The following is a 16996-nucleotide window of genomic DNA, read 5'->3' on the forward strand; positions in this document are numbered from 1 at the left end:
GATCAAGACAAAGGTAGATTCAAAAGCAAAGTTTGGGATCCTGGAATCTGTTCTGACATTCGTTACCCCGGGAGCCTGAGAATCTGTTTAAAGCTGCTCAAAAGCTTTACATGCCTAGTTTGGGACCCCAGAGGCTTCTGGAATTCCAAACATTGGTGGAGATTTCTAGATGAATTTAAGCACAAGCCACCATAACAAGAAGATCATCAAATATCCAACTTAAGGACTTTAACTAAAAGTGCTAGGTGGGAGACAACCCACCATGGTATGATCGTTCCTGTTTCAATTTTATTTTGTTTGTTTTTATTGTTTTATTTTCATTGAACCTAAATATTATTCATAGCATTTGCATCAGCATTGCATACTGCATAATCGCATAATTGCATATATATATTAAAAAAAAAAGAAGAAAAAAAAATCGCACGCGACGCGACAGCGTCGCTGACGCGTCCGCGTCACAAGTGCATTAGGTAGAAAAGGAAAGTGAACAGAAAGTCACGCGAAAGCGTGGCTGGAGGCGTGCCTTTGGCACAAATTGTTCCATGCGACCGCGTTGATAACGCGTTCGAGTCAGTTGCGAAAACATACCTCCCACGCATCCGCGTCACTCACGCGAACGCGTGACCTGGGAATCGGCGTAAAGATCCAACACCCAAAAATCTGGGTTGGAATCGTGCGGCTGGTGTACATTTAGCATAAAACGGCCCACGCGTTCGCGTCCCTGACGCGAACACGTCACCTGCAAAACACTCATCCCACGTGAAAGCGTGAGCGACGCGTCCGCGTCGCGTGGATGTTATGGCCCCCTAAATGGAGACATAGAGTTGCGCTGAAACGACACTAGAAGTGTGCGTCTAGCACAATTTTCAGCGACGCAGTCGCGTGCCTCACGTGTCCGCATCATCCATCTTTTACCCATCCCACGCGATCGGGTAAATCACGCGACCACGTCAATCCCATTTTATCCTAGCCATGCGATCGCGTGCCCCACGCGTTCGCGTGGATTCAAAATCACTAACCCCCTTTTCCACGCGAAACCCTACCCGTCACACCCCATAACCCCCTCCCCCCCACCCCGTCTTCCCCTCTTCTCTGCAACTCCTTCGCTTCTCCCACCACCAACCACCACCACTCCCAGCCACCATTCCGACCATCGCGCCAGACCTAACCGCCGCACCACCCCAACCGCCGATGCCCTTCCTCCTCCCTCCTTCTTCTCTCTTCTTTCCTCAACCACCGCTGCCCCCCAACCGCGGCCAACCTCCGACAGCCGCCTCCCACCACCGACCACCACCACAGCTTCACCACCCTCGCCCCCTCCCTCATTACCCCCCTCTCCACCATTAACCCCAACCTGAAGCCCCTGCTCCACCACCGCGCCACCGTGCCCCTCTCCCAGCACCGCCACATCACCACCACCATCTCTCTGCCCTCACCTCTCTTCTTACACATACCAGGTTCCGCCGAACGCCAATTTCTTTATCACTTGTAGTTATTTATTTTTCAGATTATGTTCAAATTAGGATAGTTAAAGACCATGTTTGTAGTGGATTCTAGGTGGTTAGGTAGCTAGGATGTGGTTAGTGGATTTAGGCCTGATAATTGCACCGTTCTTGCTACTTGTTTTATCTATTTTGCAATTCTGATTTGGCTGTGATGATCATATGTCTCATATACTGTTCTTCCTTGTTTCTTGCTGCTGTTACACTGCTCTTTCATGTTCATGTTACTTGTGTTTATTTGCAGCTTTATTTAACTTTATATGAACTGCTTTTTCATACTGTTTATTTCCGGGAACATTCAATTTTAGCCGGAATGCTGCCCAATTTTCTGCAAATTATTTCATTTTCATTCATATATTGGTTTTGGCAATTTTGGATTCTGCATTACTTAGCTATAACTAAACCTATTCATGAATGCACGGGATAGCATTCTTATTCCTTTCTGATTCCCTGGCTAGTAAAATTTTATTATTGATGATTTCCTTTTAATTTTTGCTACTCTGAATTATCATCAATACACTTAAATTTTTGCTTGAATATGAGTTGACTATTCTTTAAATTTGTGAATTTATTGTTACCTAGGAAAAATTTCTCATGCCACTTACTTCAACTTTCTTTCTCCTAACTCACTGCTTTCCACCTTCTAACCTCTTTTTCCCTCCTAACCACTTTTAACTTTCTAACTTCTCCCTTTGCTTTTTAACTAACTCCTTCAACTTTCTAACTCATGGCATGATTATTGTTTTTCCTAATTAACATGAATTCTACTTATAATATCTTTTGGATTGTAATTTTTCATCTAAGATTTTTAACTCACATACAGTCCAAGATGTACATATCTTTAACTCAATTCATAATTCTACTGCTCTTTTGCCACTATGTGCTTATATTGCTATTATTCTATTTGCCTACTTGTTTTCCTGCTTTTGTTCTTCAATTATATCCTGCTATTTCTGCTTTTCAGGATGTCTGATTCTCAGCGCAAAGGAAAAGGCAAAGCGACAACTGGAAAAAGGAAAAGAGGCGAATCCTCTATGTCCATCCTGGACATTCTGCATGATGACTCCTGGCGGAAAAAGTACTTTACCCCGCAGGAGAAGGCTGACCAGCTCCTCACTGCCACAGATCCAGTAAAATTTGCAAACAGATACTTTGAGCTAAAGTATCCAGTGTTTGCCACCTCCAGGAACCTGTACCTGGAAAGGACTCTGAAAATTCCAGAAGAACTACAGTAGTACACCTCCGAACAGATAAAACAGAGAGGCTGGTTCTTCTTGGAACAAAATTTGACAGAGGTCAATGCTTCCTGGGTCCGAGAGTTTTACTGCAACTATTTCAAGATTTCCCTGGATGTAGTGCACCTCAGAGGGAAATAGATATTGGTCACTGAGGAAGCCATTGAGGACATTCTACAGCTTCAGCCTAAATCAGATCAGCCTGATGGTTACCAAAAGGCTGAGGAGGATATGCGCTATATGAGATTTGACTGGGATGCTGTAAAGCAGAGGATAGCCCTTGATCCTACTATCCCCTGGGTCATGGGAAAGAATACAACAATGCCTAAGGGAATCAAGTTGATGTATCTGAATGACGAGGCTCGGCTCTAGCACCAGATCCTGAGCAACTATGTTATGCCGAGCACTCATGAGACGGAGCTGCCCGCTGCTATGATCACCCTCATCTGGTGTGTGATGGAGGGTAAGGACCTGTATCTTCCACGATTCATCCGGTACTATATGGCCAAGGTCCATGTCAGAGGCACTCTCCCTTTCCCTTATCTGGTCACCCAGCTAGGCCATCGAGCTGACGTGCCTTGGGAGCTGGCTGATGAGAAGCCATCTGCTGCAGACTGCAAGAAGATTATCCCTCACAGCAGGAAGTTTCAAGCTTTAGGCTACAAACCCCCATTCCTCACCGCTTCTGCTGAGGCAGCCACATCTTCAGCTGCCCCTTCTGCATCCACTGCCCCATCCCCGTCCACTGCACATCCACCTGCTCCTGAGCCCATTTATCATTTGGTGCATCGACTCTTCGCCCGCCTGGATCGCATGGAGCATCGCAACAAGCGACGCTATGAGCACCTCAAGTTGATGATCCGATCCGATGGCGACATCCCCTCCGAGCCTGACACCCCTTCTGATACATCTGAGGTGGGGGAGGATGCTCATGAGGAGGAGGCACCTACCCACACTGAGCAGGCAAGACCAGAGCAGACTGCGCCACAGCATGGGGATCCACACCAGATTCAGGCTGCAGATCCAGAGATTCCTCTACAGTCAGAGCCTCCACTGCAGCAGACTGATCCTCCTACACTTATCCAGCCTGCAGACCTTCCGGCCACCATAGAGACACCAGCAGCCCATCCTTCTGGTGATGACACCCCTTCACACCCAGCTTGAGTGAGCATCAAGGACGATGCTATATTTTAAGTGTGGAGAGGTCGCCATCCCTGGCGTATTTCTTTTTGGTGAACCACTACAGACTCTTTTTATCTTATTTTGTTTATTTTTCTGTATTTTTATTTTTATTTTTCAGTACTTATACATTGTTCTTTTGCTGTATTTTTACTTTATTTCCGCATTCTGCACTTTAGATTATATTTTAGCCATTTAGTTTAGTTTGCAATTCTAAACTTATTAGTTATAGAATATGTGGATTAATTAGTATAGTTTACCCTTTTAGCATATAATAGATTGGTTTAATTGAAAATAAAAGGAGTAAACTAGAGACTTTAACAGAATCAAAACATCCACACACTTTGTATATGTAGCATTACATGTTAGTTAGTTAACAACATTTCTTCAAGGAGGAACACTAAAACTTTAAAGGCACCCTAAGATTTACATTGAGAATAATGGAAACTCTTGATCTCTACTTGCATGACATACATAACTGATATATGATTTTTGAGCTGGAGAACACACAGCCTGTGAGTTTTGAGCTTAATTGTATGGTTACATTCAAACCATAAATTTTATTCCTGTGTGTTTTTCCCTTCTTTTTCATTCTGGTGTTCTTTACTTTGTTTTAATCTATATGTCCAATATAGAATATAGATACATACCAAGAGATGATTGAGGCCATCATTTGAATTTTCCCTTATCCCAATTTAGCCTACCTTTTACATCACCCTTGTTAGCCCCCTTGAGCTTTTTAATCCCCTCTTGTTCTATAAACCACATTACTAGCCTTAAGCAGAAAAACAAAATAAAAATCCCAAGTTGAATCCTTGGTTAGCTTAAGATAGAAATTGTGTACAATTTAAGTATGGGAAATTTTACGGGAACATGGGATGATAGAAACAAAGAAGGAATTTAAAAAAGAATAAGTTATTTCAAAAAGAAAAATTTAGGAAGCATGCTCATGTGAAATCAAAACAATTGAATTACCATGTGCATTGATTCAAGTCTAAAAAAAAATTCAGTATTTAAATAAAGGGGATACAAAAATTCCCCAATTGCAAAATAAAAAGAATTAGTGCACATGGGACAAAATTAAATTTAATGCATGAGTTTGTAATACAAAGTGGGAAAATTTGGGAAAATAGGTTAAGGAACTTTAATTTATATAAAATATGTATGTTAGGTGAGATCTTAGACTAATCAAGGATTCACTTATTAGCTCACTTAGCCTTATACATATACCCTTACCTTTACCTTGGCCTCATTACAACCTTGAATAAGACCTCATGATTTTTGTATGTCTGTATTCCATAATTGTTGATTGGTTAGATGAAGAACAAAGTTATAGAAAGTAAGGATGGAAAAAGAATAGAGTGATTAACCCAATAAAAACTGAGTGACTAGAGAGTAAACACAAAATCCAATGAGGGTTCAATAGCTCATCACCATATATCTCTACTTAATTGTTAATTGTCTTGCAAGTTTGTGAAATATTTTTACCCATCTCAATTGTAAAAGTGCTTTAGCATTATCTAGGGTTTGGCTATGCATATATGATTCCTTGATGATATGAATTAAATTAACTACATGTAAGCTATATATACAAGTGAATAAATAACTAGAATTGCATGACTTATCTAGGTAGTTACATTTAGAGTAGATTGCATTGCATGAAATTCCACTACTTTAACCTTACCTTACTCTTTATCTTGGATTTAGCATAAAGACATGCTATTGTTTAAGTGTGGGGAGGTTGATAAACCCATATTTTATGATATATTTTGTGCTCAATTCAAGTGATTTATACAATCCTTCACCCACTTATTCATGTAAATTGCATGGTTTTACTTTCCCTTCCTTATTATGTGATATATGTGAAAAACATATTTCCTATGCTTTAAAAATATTTATTTTAATTACCTTTTATTACCATTCGATGCCATGATTTGTGTGTTAAGTATTTTCAGATCTCCTAAGGTAGGAATGATTTAAAGTATGGAAAGAAAACATACAAAAATGGAAGGAAAGCACAAAATAGAGTTTTTGAAGAAACTGGCAGCGACGCGAACGCATGGACGACGCGGCCGCATGCCTAGCGTGAAAAGGCAGCGACGCGAACGCGTGACTGACGCAGACGCGCGCCTTGAGCAGAACACAAATGACGCGTACGCGTGACCGAAGCGAACGCGTGACAAGGAAAACTCCCAGATGACGCGACCGCATGACCCACACAGACGCGTGACAGACGCCACGTGCAGCAACTGCAGAAAATGCTTACAGCGATTTCTGGAACCCTTTTTGGCCCAGATCCAAGTCCAGAAAGCACAGATTAGAGGTTATAAAGTGGGGGAATGCATCCATTCATAAGGAGGCCTTCAATTATTCACTTTTCAGAGTTTAGATGTAGTTTTTAGAGAGAGAGGTTCTCTCCTCTCTCTTAGGTTTTAGGATTAGGATTCCTCTTAAAGGATTTAGGATTTCAACTCTTCATCAGGTTCAATATTCCTTTTACTTTATATTTCTCTTTTACTTTCAGATACTTTAATGCTTTTCTTTAATTACTTGTGTTGCCAATTTGGCTTATGAACCATTCATGTTAGGATTTTCTTTATTTGATACAAAATTGAGGTATTTCAGACTTATGATCCTTATTTAGCTCTTTATATTCTTGGCTTTAATTGATTAACTGGAGGCTCTTGAGTTATTAAACTTATCGTGATTGTTGATTAATTCCTCTAATTGACTGGAATTCCACTAACTCTAGTCTTTCCTTAGGAGTTGGCTAGGACTTGGGAATCTAACTAATTAGTCCACTTGACTTTCCCTTGCTTTCGTAAAGGTTAACTAAGTGGGGTTGAACTCAATTCTCATAAGGATAACTAGGATAGGACTTCCAAATTTTCATACCTTGCCAAGAGTTTTATTAGATATTAATTTATTAATTCCTGCAATTTATTTTCCTTGTTCAAACCTTTCAAAACCCAAAAACACTGTTTTCCATAACTAATAATAAGAACACCTCCCTGCAGTTCCTTGAAAAGACAACCTGAGGTTTAAATACTTCGGTTATCAATTTATTTAGGGGTTTGTTACTTGTGACAACCAAAACGTTTGTATGAAAGGACTTTTGTTGGTTAAGGAACTATACTTGCAATGAGGATTTATCTGCGAATTTCTAGACCACGCAAAAGTTCTCTCATCAAGAGGTTCTCTCCTCTCTCTTAGGATTAGGATTAGGATTTATATTAGGATTAGGAATTCATCTTCTTCAATCACAGGTTCAATGTTCCTTTTATTTATTTTATCAATTTAGTTTACGAACTCTTTATGTTTAGATTGATTCTCTTTTATTAATGCAATTGAGGTATTTCAGATTTATGATTTTTATTTAGCTTTTTAGATTCTTGGCTTTAATTGATTAATTGGAGACTCTTGAGTTATCAAACTCATCGTGATTGATAATTGTTATTTTTGCTAATTGATTTGAATTCCAATAACTCTAGTCTTTTCTTAGGAATTGGCTAGGACCAGAGAATCAAATTAATTAGTCCACTTGACTCTCCTTTGTTGAGCAAGGGTTAACTAAAGTGGGATTAAAATACAATTCTCATCACAATTGATAAGGATAACTAGGATAGGACTTCTAACTTTCATACTTGCCAAGAGTTTTTCTTAGTTACTGATTTATTAATTCCTGCAACTTATTTCCTTGTTCAAACCTTTTAAAAAAACCCAAAAATATATCTTTTTACATAACCAATAATAAATCATACCTCCCTGCAATTCCTTGAGAAGACGACCCGAGGTTTGAATACTTCGGTTATAAATTTAATTGGGTTTTGTTACTTGTGACAACCAAACTTTTGTACGAAAGGATTCTCTGTTGGTTTAGAAACTATACTTTCAACGAGAACTTATTTGTGGAATTCTAAACCGTCAAAAGTCCAATCGTCAGATGGCAACTATAATAACCACGCGGCGTTAACAACCTTTTCGGAATTCCAAAAGGACAAAAACCAAACTCAAAACTCTTACCAGCGGTGGAACACGGAGGCAACAGGGTCTCAAGTGGCAGAAGCTCAGCCCGGAGCTCTGGCGGTCAGAAACACAGAGGCGCGGCTTCACAGCAACACCTGCGGTGACCTGAATCCTTTTTCAGCGGTGGTGAGACCCCCAACAGTGCCGGCGATGGTTTGACCTCAGGTTGATGGCGTCACAGGGAGCTTCGGCGGCAGCAAATCGGTGGCGACGTGGTGGTGCGACGACGGTGGCTTCACAGACGAGACTAGGCGCGGCGGTTCCAGGCCTTCATCCCCCTTCTCACTCACGTACCCTCTCTCCCCGTGTCTCAGATTCGACGGGTCAACAGAGGTGGAGGCGGAGCGAGCTCCCTCTCGTCTTTGCGATTCTCCTCAGGCATCGGAACAGGTGCTGGATGGCAGAACCGCGACTGGGCAGGGGCGAAAGGCGTGGCTTCGACGGCGGTGCTCCTTGCGTGCGGTAAAGCACGACGGCAATGAAGCCTCATCTCCCTCCTTCGCGTCCCTCTCCTCTCCTGGCGACAGCAACAGTGACGGCACTCCTCGCTGGCACCGCACCATCCCTATTCTCTGATTCCGCTTCCCCGGTTCCCTCTGATTCCTCAACCTCTCTCTCTGTTCTATTTCATGAATGCCACCGGTTTTGGAAGAGGCAATATGATTAGGGTTTCGGCGGCTGAGGGGTAGGGGATTAGGGTTTCATTTTTTTTAAAATTAGGGTTAGAGGCATTTTAGTAATTTTAAATGAAATGGAGAAAATATAGTAATTGAAATCCAAATTAAACTCTACACTAATTGTATATAGAAAATACTATTTACTCATCAATTTTACAAATTACTTTCAATAAAATGTCCAAATCAAATAATTAGAAATAATATACTTAATTTCTTCATTTTCCAAAATAGTAGTATTAATATTTAAAATATTACTTATTTAATCCAAATCATATAAAATCTTTGTTATTTCACAACTACCAACTTTATAATTCAAATATAGAAAATAATCCAATAATTGTATAATTGGATAATAAATCCTAATTTATTTCGAATTCAATTAAACAAAACTTGCTCTAATTTTCTTTAATAAGGAAATTTCTGAAATTAAAGCTAAAGAAATACTGAATTTAAAATTAGCTCATGATAGCCCTTTTTCAAAAGTTCTGGGTCTTACATTCTACCCACCTTATAAAAATTTTCGTCCTCAAAAATTGATACAAAACGAAAGAAATTTCACAACAGTTCACTCTTGAACACATTTGAGGGAGAAACAAAAATATCTCAACATATAGACATATATACGGTTTTCGAATTCTTTGATTGTTGTATGCATAAGGATACAAAGGTAGGAGTGTGATTGCAAAGAAAACGTTGCAAGATAGGCTCCATGCAAAAGATGACATGGTTCAAACATATGTAGTAAAGCAAGGCATTGAAGGCTATAAAATAGGATGGGGTTAAAACGACGTGCTCAACATCCGCACACTAATCTCGTATCAACCTCAAGGCTTCAACTTTCCAACTCCATCAAGCACTTTACAATCCCTATATCCGATCATAAGCCTAACAACCGCAAGCCCGTTCGCAGGAAACAAAACACCCACAACTCATAATGTTGTACACCTACCACTTCAACTTCCGTATACATGCATCATGTCTTAAAGAACCAACGCATTGCGTTACTACGTCTACAGATCTCACGTGACATCAAAATAATTCTCGAGTCTACTCAGAAGGATACAAGATTTAGAACGGAGAGACAATTGTCAAGGACAATACTCATAGATTTGAAAGAATGTATCCAGTTCCAGGTAAACAAAGATGCTCAAGTAATGAAGTTTGCTAGAAATAAATCAATTGACAACTTCAAAGATAACCCTTGGATCAAATAAATTCAATAGGATCAATAAGAAGAAAACCTGCGCATTAGTTTGAACAAATTCAAGCTGAGTCGAAGAAGTATGAGGTTTACAGAAAAGAATATCTCAAACCCAAGATAAGGCTCACAGAACTCAAGAGCACGATTAAAATACTTCTGAAAACTTTGTTCATGAAAGAGTCAAAAACTTATGGAAAAACCACTTCGCAGTCTAGAAGAAAAGTTGAGCAACAAACATTCTTCAAGAAAGTAGCAAAAGCATAAACGTGCCTTTACTTTAATACAATTTCATGTTGAAGTAGATTATGTAGAGTTTTAAAAACAAAATGCACACAAGTTTGGCTAAGAGCTAAAATATTTCTCTCAAATATTTTAGAAAGGTAATTAGATGCACAACTTAACCAAAAGTAATTCATAAAAACTCGGAAGTAATCAAATGCTGGTTCAAAAATCTCCAAAGTCCATATTCAAACAAGCGTGTATAAAAATTTTAGCAAGGACAAAAGAGAAAGTTATACTCGGAAAAGAAATTCCGAGGTAACAGTTTGCTTATAAATTGGTAAAGAAAACAAGTGGTGCGTTACAAACGGACATGTTTCCATTAAGCAACGAAGCTATTCAAAACTTCATTTAAAATAGTGCATGCCAATTTTTAAATTAACTTTGTCAAAATTGAATAATGGTTTCACTCTCAATCAAGCAACAGAAAATAAATTCCGTTTAGAATTTCTTACAAGAGAATTCAAAACTTCTTTAAACAGAGTTTGAAACAAGACTTCAAAAGTGTACTTGAAATCACCATCTCAGAAGGGTATACTTAAAAAGGAGTCAAGCCATACAAGAAAGGATCTTAAATCAAAGTAGTTCAGACAAGATCCACTAGGCATGAGACATCAAACAAGCTTTCAATTGATCCCAAAAGAATACAAAGTCATAGGAAAGAATTAGTAATTTCTAAAGGATAAATCTTTGACTAAGAACTTTTGTAGAGACAATAAGAGGATAAACGATGCACTATTTTGAAATGAATTAAACTGACTCATATAAGACTGAGATTCACCAGAGAAGGGAAGCTGAGGTCAATTGTAGTGTTCACAAGAGGTAGAAGAATACTTAAAACAGAATCAAGTATAACATTCATGAAGATGGAAAGCTTAAGGGAGAATTAGCCCACTCATAAGAAGAAAGCTACGAGTCCAACATTTTCAAAAGAATCACAATGGCATAAACAATGTAGTATGCTAAACCAAACTCAAGCCAAAAATAATTTGGGTAAAGTTTATCAACGAAAGTCAACCGGAATAAAAGCGAAGAATTCTTTCTTTCCAGAATTTTGAAAAATACCCAAATACATAATCAAATGAAGATGTGGATTGGAGCTATAGTAGAATTACTAGAAAGGCAATTTACAATTAAAGTAAGTGCAGTTCCGTAAACCAGTAAAAGTACAGGCGAGGCATCAGGAATAAATAGTTGTTAAACTGCACAAGTAATTTTCAAAGTTTGATATATAGATAAGTATATATCTAATCAACAGCAATTTTTATAAAATCCCAAAATTGGCTGTGATCACTGTCAAAAAAAGAGAAAAACTGAATCAACAATTTCTCTAATAATGGACTCGGAATCAGGAGTTAAAATGCACAGCGCAATAGGACAAGTTCAAAGCTATATTAAAGAATACATGAATCAAGAAGAACTCAAACAGAGGAAGATAGACGCAACCAGGATTCCAAACAAGCATATGCAATTAAGATCAAACAAGAATGCATATGAATAGAGGAATAGAGTTGAAAAATTAAACTACTTTTCAAAAGGATTAGCAAACAAGAACTTCAAGTTAGGACATGAAAGAAAAGGTCGACTCGAACAGAATTCAAGACACACAACTGAATAGCCTCAAGGAATAGTTTCCAACGTTCTCAAAACTCGCGATTCGCTTTACTTAAAACTCGTATATCATCTATGATAACCCATTAGTGCTCTCATATACATAATTCACTAGTATTAAGCTGGCCAAACTTAATACCAAGAATTATGCAATGTGTAAGAACCGCAACTAATCAACCGATTAATTAAGTAATTAATTGCCCTAATTAGACTTCGAAAAGTTAGAGTGAGAACTTGAGGATTTAAAGGTAATTTTTGGACTCAGTAGGTTTTTCTGAGTCAGAAAATGTGCCTTCTGCGAAAAACCGTGAAAAGTCGCAAACTGGCAGTTGAACCGGTTTAACCGGTTCAAGTCTGCCCGGTATTGCATGAAAAAAAGTGAAAACCGTCAAGAACCTTAGAAAAACATTAGAAATAAAAAATCGGGCATTAATTTTAAAAATTTGGCCCGAAGTTGGGCCAAACAGACTAAAAAATGCTAACGGGTTAGACCGGACCCAAGTTGGGTCCAAGTCCAACATATAAAAGGCTCTGTTAATGAGCCAAACCAGTCACAACACCAATTAAACACAACACACACAGCAGAAAAGAAAGGGGAAGAGAGAAAGAAGAAACACTATTCATCTCAATCTTCCAAAGCTCATATCTTGAGCTAGAGAGCTCCGATCGCCGCACCGTTTGTGGCTGCGTATTCCTTGTGAAGAGCTCTACAAAACCTATCCAAGAAATCCTAAAGGTAATGATGAAATCTTTCTAGTTTCTCTCTTGAAAATTTTGGGTACTTAGGGTTTGTGCCTAAGTGAGTTTTTGTGATTCTTGGTGTTTAGGTTTGCTCTAATCCTTGCTTAGCCTTGGATTCTTGCTATTAAATCTGTTGGAGAAAGTAAGAGCCATTAAACCCTTGTGAATTTGTGTTTAACTAGAACCCTAGGTTGATTTAAGGTGATTTGTATGTATATAGTTGGATTATTGTGGCTTTGGGAGCTTTTAGAACTTAATTGTGCTTTTGAAGTGGAATTGAAAGCTTGGATTGTGGTTGGAAGTTTGTTTGTGCTAATTTGGAGATTTGGTGCACATAGGGAATTGGCCAAGGTATGGTTTTGGTTTCCTCTATGTAGTATATAATATTCATGGACACATAGGCTAGTGACCAATAAGATAGGTTGAACTAAGATGATGATTGGTGTGTTAAATGTTGATGAATTGATGAATGTTGGGTTAATTTGTGATGAATTATAATGATGATATGATGTTGAATGATTGTATGGATTGGAAGTTGGTTCCTTATGATAGTTGTAGTGTTGTGATTTATGAAATGGTAATTTTGATCATAAGTGTTATATAGTTGATGTTGGAATTGAGAGTAATGAAATGAGAAGGAGAATGTGGTCAGGTTGGTGTATTATGATACAACAGGTACATTTTGATGAGAAATAGAGTTTTGGATGGTTTGGTATGATTTGGTATGGGTATGGTAAGATATGGTGGTAATTGTAAAGTTTGGTAAAATTGGGTTTTTAGTGAACTTTGTCCGATCATGACTTTTGCCTCGATTTTCGAAATTGATTGAAATTTATTTATAATTAAAGATCTTTGAAAACCCTTTAAATCGATATAAAGTTTGTGAAAATTAGAATTTTGTAGAGGAAGTTATGATCCGGCAAAGTTGGTGTTAAAAATCTGAAATTCTGCAAAATTACAAAATTTTCTGATTTCTGATATGTGCGGGCGCACACTCTTGTGCGAACGCACACCCTGCGAAATTTTGACCTGTGCGGACGCATACACACCTGTGCACACGCACAGGCAGGGGAGTGCGCTCTGTTTGCAGCGCTAGCACAGCTTGTGTGCGCACATATCTAAGGAGGAATGCCAACCTGTGTGGATGCACACGTTGGGAAGGTCAGTCTGTTGGGGCGCTGGCACAGGTCGTGCGAGAGAACAAACCAATTTGAGTTTTGACACCTGTGCATACGCACACCCCTGTGCGTACGCACACTCTTAAAAATTTCCTGGACGTGCGCATGCACACACCCCTGTACGGCCGCACACGTCCTGTTTCTCAATTTTTGCTTGTTTTTCAACTATTCTACCTTCCCAACAAGGTTGTGAGCTTCTAAAACACCATTTTAAGATTTTTGGGCCTAGTTTTGAGTATTAGAACATGGGATATAACTTAAGGGTTCAAGTACTTGATTTTAAGATAAATTAGAAAATGGGGGCCTAGGTTTCTGGTGTACTAATAAGGGGTTTGACGTTAGGTGAAGGATGAATGATATATGAGATGAGGAATGATGGACTGTTGATATTTGGATACTGAGTTATGAATGGACAGTGGCTGAGATGAGTCGGGGACTCGGATTGAAGTGATGGATCTCTGTATACTGAAAATGCTTTTGAAAACCACTGAAATAATATTTTTATATGATATTATGAGACGCTATGCGCCTGGCAGGGATGGTGGTTAATCCCGCCTGTCGAGGTAGCAGTGGTGGCGTAAGGATGGTGGTTAATCCTGCTTACATTGAGATGTGAGGTCTGAGGCAAGAGTATCCCGCTCGCATCCCTTCGGATCTATAGGGCGAGCAGGCGCCGGTACCTTGACAGTGATTCGGGCACTATATCTCGGGGGTTCCCATATGAGAAATCCGAAGGGCGACGTCTCCATGGAGATGTGTCGGGTTGGCAGTTGAACCGACAATATGATATCACAGCCAATAGGACAGGCATTCATCATATGCATTTTCTATCTGTTTGTATGCTTTGTTTACTTGTAAATGGCTTGCCTAATTGAATAACATGCTTACTTGCTATCTGAATTAATTGCCTTGTATGCTTCAACTTGTGCTTTACTTGCATTGTATATTACCTGTGTTTTCTGCTGGGATTGAGGAGATTCGGAAGGCCGTGGCGATGGGATCGCATGGAGGATCGGTTGGTGGAGGCTCTGGGACATCGGTGTTTGGTTAGAGTAGAAATCTCCTAAGATAGATTACCTGGTTTATTTAAGACAATGTTGGTATATTATGCTTATCTGTTTTAGAATGCTTAAGTTTGAAATCTTATGATGGATATGGAGCTTAGGATTGCCTTTGGCGTCCCGGGGTCTTATATCCTACATCACTGAGCACTGTTACCATACTGAGAACCTCCGGTTCTCATACCATATTTCTGTTGTGTTTTTCAGATGCAGGTCGCAACCCACCTTGGTGAGTTATTTTGGATGGTGACAGAAGCGGAGGATCTTGGATTCTTTTGGAGTCTTTTTGGTTTACTTTGTTTATACATCTCTCCTTTTGTATTTTGTTTTGCCTAGAGGCATGTATTTGAAAGAACAAAACTTGTATAAGCTATTTTTCACTGTATGGTTCTGTATACCTGTATATGGCTAGCCGGCTTAAACTCCACGAGTCGTGACTAGTTCCCTATGATATTATGTACTTATCTTTTGTTATATCTTGTCTGTTTCTTGTGCTTTAAGCTAGAATCTTCGTTAGTACGTTTTGTGCTTTGAAATTCTGTTTTTGAGCTATATCCTTCATCAGGCTTCTAGATTATACTATTCTTTCTATATATATCTATTATGTAAGAGTTTAAAATTGTGGTAATCTCTGATTAACCTTTGCTTTACGACGCGTAGTAAGGCTTAGGCTAATTAGGGTGTTACATTTAGTGGTATCAGAGCAGTTCGTTCTCGTGAGCCTGAGGGATGGACCAATTGTGCTTCATTGCATACTCTGTGTGTCTTTTCTTTGATGCTATTAGGTTATCTGTTTGATATTGCATAGCATGCTTGTTTGTGAGTGCCTGTTTGGGATAATTGAAGCACTAGACTTTTGATATTGAGACTGATCACCTTGATATCGATTGTTTGGTGTAGACGGGAACCCTACATGGCTACTCGCGGGCAAGGTCGAACACATACGCGAGAAAGTAGGAATGAGTAACCAGCTGACAATCACGCCGAATTCATGGCGGCAATGGCGAATCTCGCTAACAACATGGAAGCTAATGCTGTTGCGACTCTGCAGGCTGTGCAGAGATTGGGCCAACCGACTGGGAATGGCAACGAAAATAGGAATGGCGAGGGGAATGCCAATGATAATGCTGAGGGTAACGACAATAACACGGGAGGAGTTCCGATGACCTTGGCGACGTTCCTCAAGGTTCATCCACCCACTTTTCGAGGATCCACAAATCCTACTGAAGCGGACCACTAGTTCCAGGCAATTGAGCGTGCTTTACAGGTGCAGCATGTTCCCCTCAATCAATATGTCGAGTTTGCCGCTTATCAGCTAGCGGGAGAAGCCCAGCCCTGGTGGCAAGCTGAGTGTCGTTTGCTACAGCTTCAAAATGCTGACATTCCATGAGAGGTGTTCCAAACGGCTTTCTATAAGAAATACTTCCCTGAGTCTGCAAGGGAAGCAAAAGAGATGGAGCTAATGCAGCTGAAGCAAGGTTCCATGTCTGTGGCAGAGTACACCAACAAGTTCGAAGAGCTTTGTAGGTCTTCTCGAGTGTGTCAGGGTGACCCGGAGACTTACGAGAGTTGGAGATGCGTTAAGTACCAGAGGGGTTTGAAGGACAACATTATGACTGCTGTGGCTCCTATGGAGATCCGTGTCTTTTCCGACTTGGTGAATAAGGCTAGAGTAGTGGAGGAGTATGCCAAGACCGTGGCGGCATCTAAGGACACTCATGGAGGGAGCTCTAGTCAGGGGGCGTGGCAAGTATTTTCATCCGAGAGGACAAAGCTTCTAGAGAGGAGGATATGTGCCTCAAGGCCAAGGGGGCTTCAGAAAGAACAATCAGAATCAGTTTCAGTATGCTAAGGGAAGAGGAAATCAGAGTAAGAGTTCTCCGAATTTAGCTTGTAATCATTGTGGACGTTTTCACCCTTATGACTCATGCAAGATTGGTTTAGGTGGTTGCTTCAAGTGTGGGTTGCCTGGCCACATTGCGAGGGATTGCCCTCATGGGAGGAATCAGAATGCGGGCCAGAGTCAGCATCAAGGTCGAGTCTTTGCTGTGAATGCCAAGGATGCTTCCAAGGCAGATCCACTTATGAGAGGTATATGTCTAATTGCTGATAAATCCTTAGTTGCATTATATGATACTGGAGCTTCGCATTCATTTATTTCATTTGCTAAAGTTGAGAAATTAGGATTGAAAGTGTCAAAGTTACCTTTTGATCTGCATGTGCATACTCCGCATCAAACAGTTATGACTAGGTCAGGTTGTAAATAAGTAGGTTTCAAGCTTGAAGGTAGAGACTTTGTGCACGAT

The 16996-nt window shown here is 39.7% G+C and overlaps 1 pseudogene; it reads left to right on the forward strand.

The window, feature by feature from the left end:
- Positions 1-15603: 15603 nt before the first annotated feature.
- On the forward strand, positions 15604-16957 carry LOC148566852 (uncharacterized; annotated as a pseudogene).
- Positions 16958-16996: the final 39 nt, after the last annotated feature.

This window comes from Arachis ipaensis, chromosome B4 (genome assembly GCF_059453495.1).
Source record: "Arachis ipaensis isolate K30076 ecotype BB chromosome B4, ASM5945349v1, whole genome shotgun sequence".
In the NCBI taxonomy this organism is placed as follows: Eukaryota; Viridiplantae; Streptophyta; class Magnoliopsida; order Fabales; family Fabaceae; genus Arachis; species Arachis ipaensis.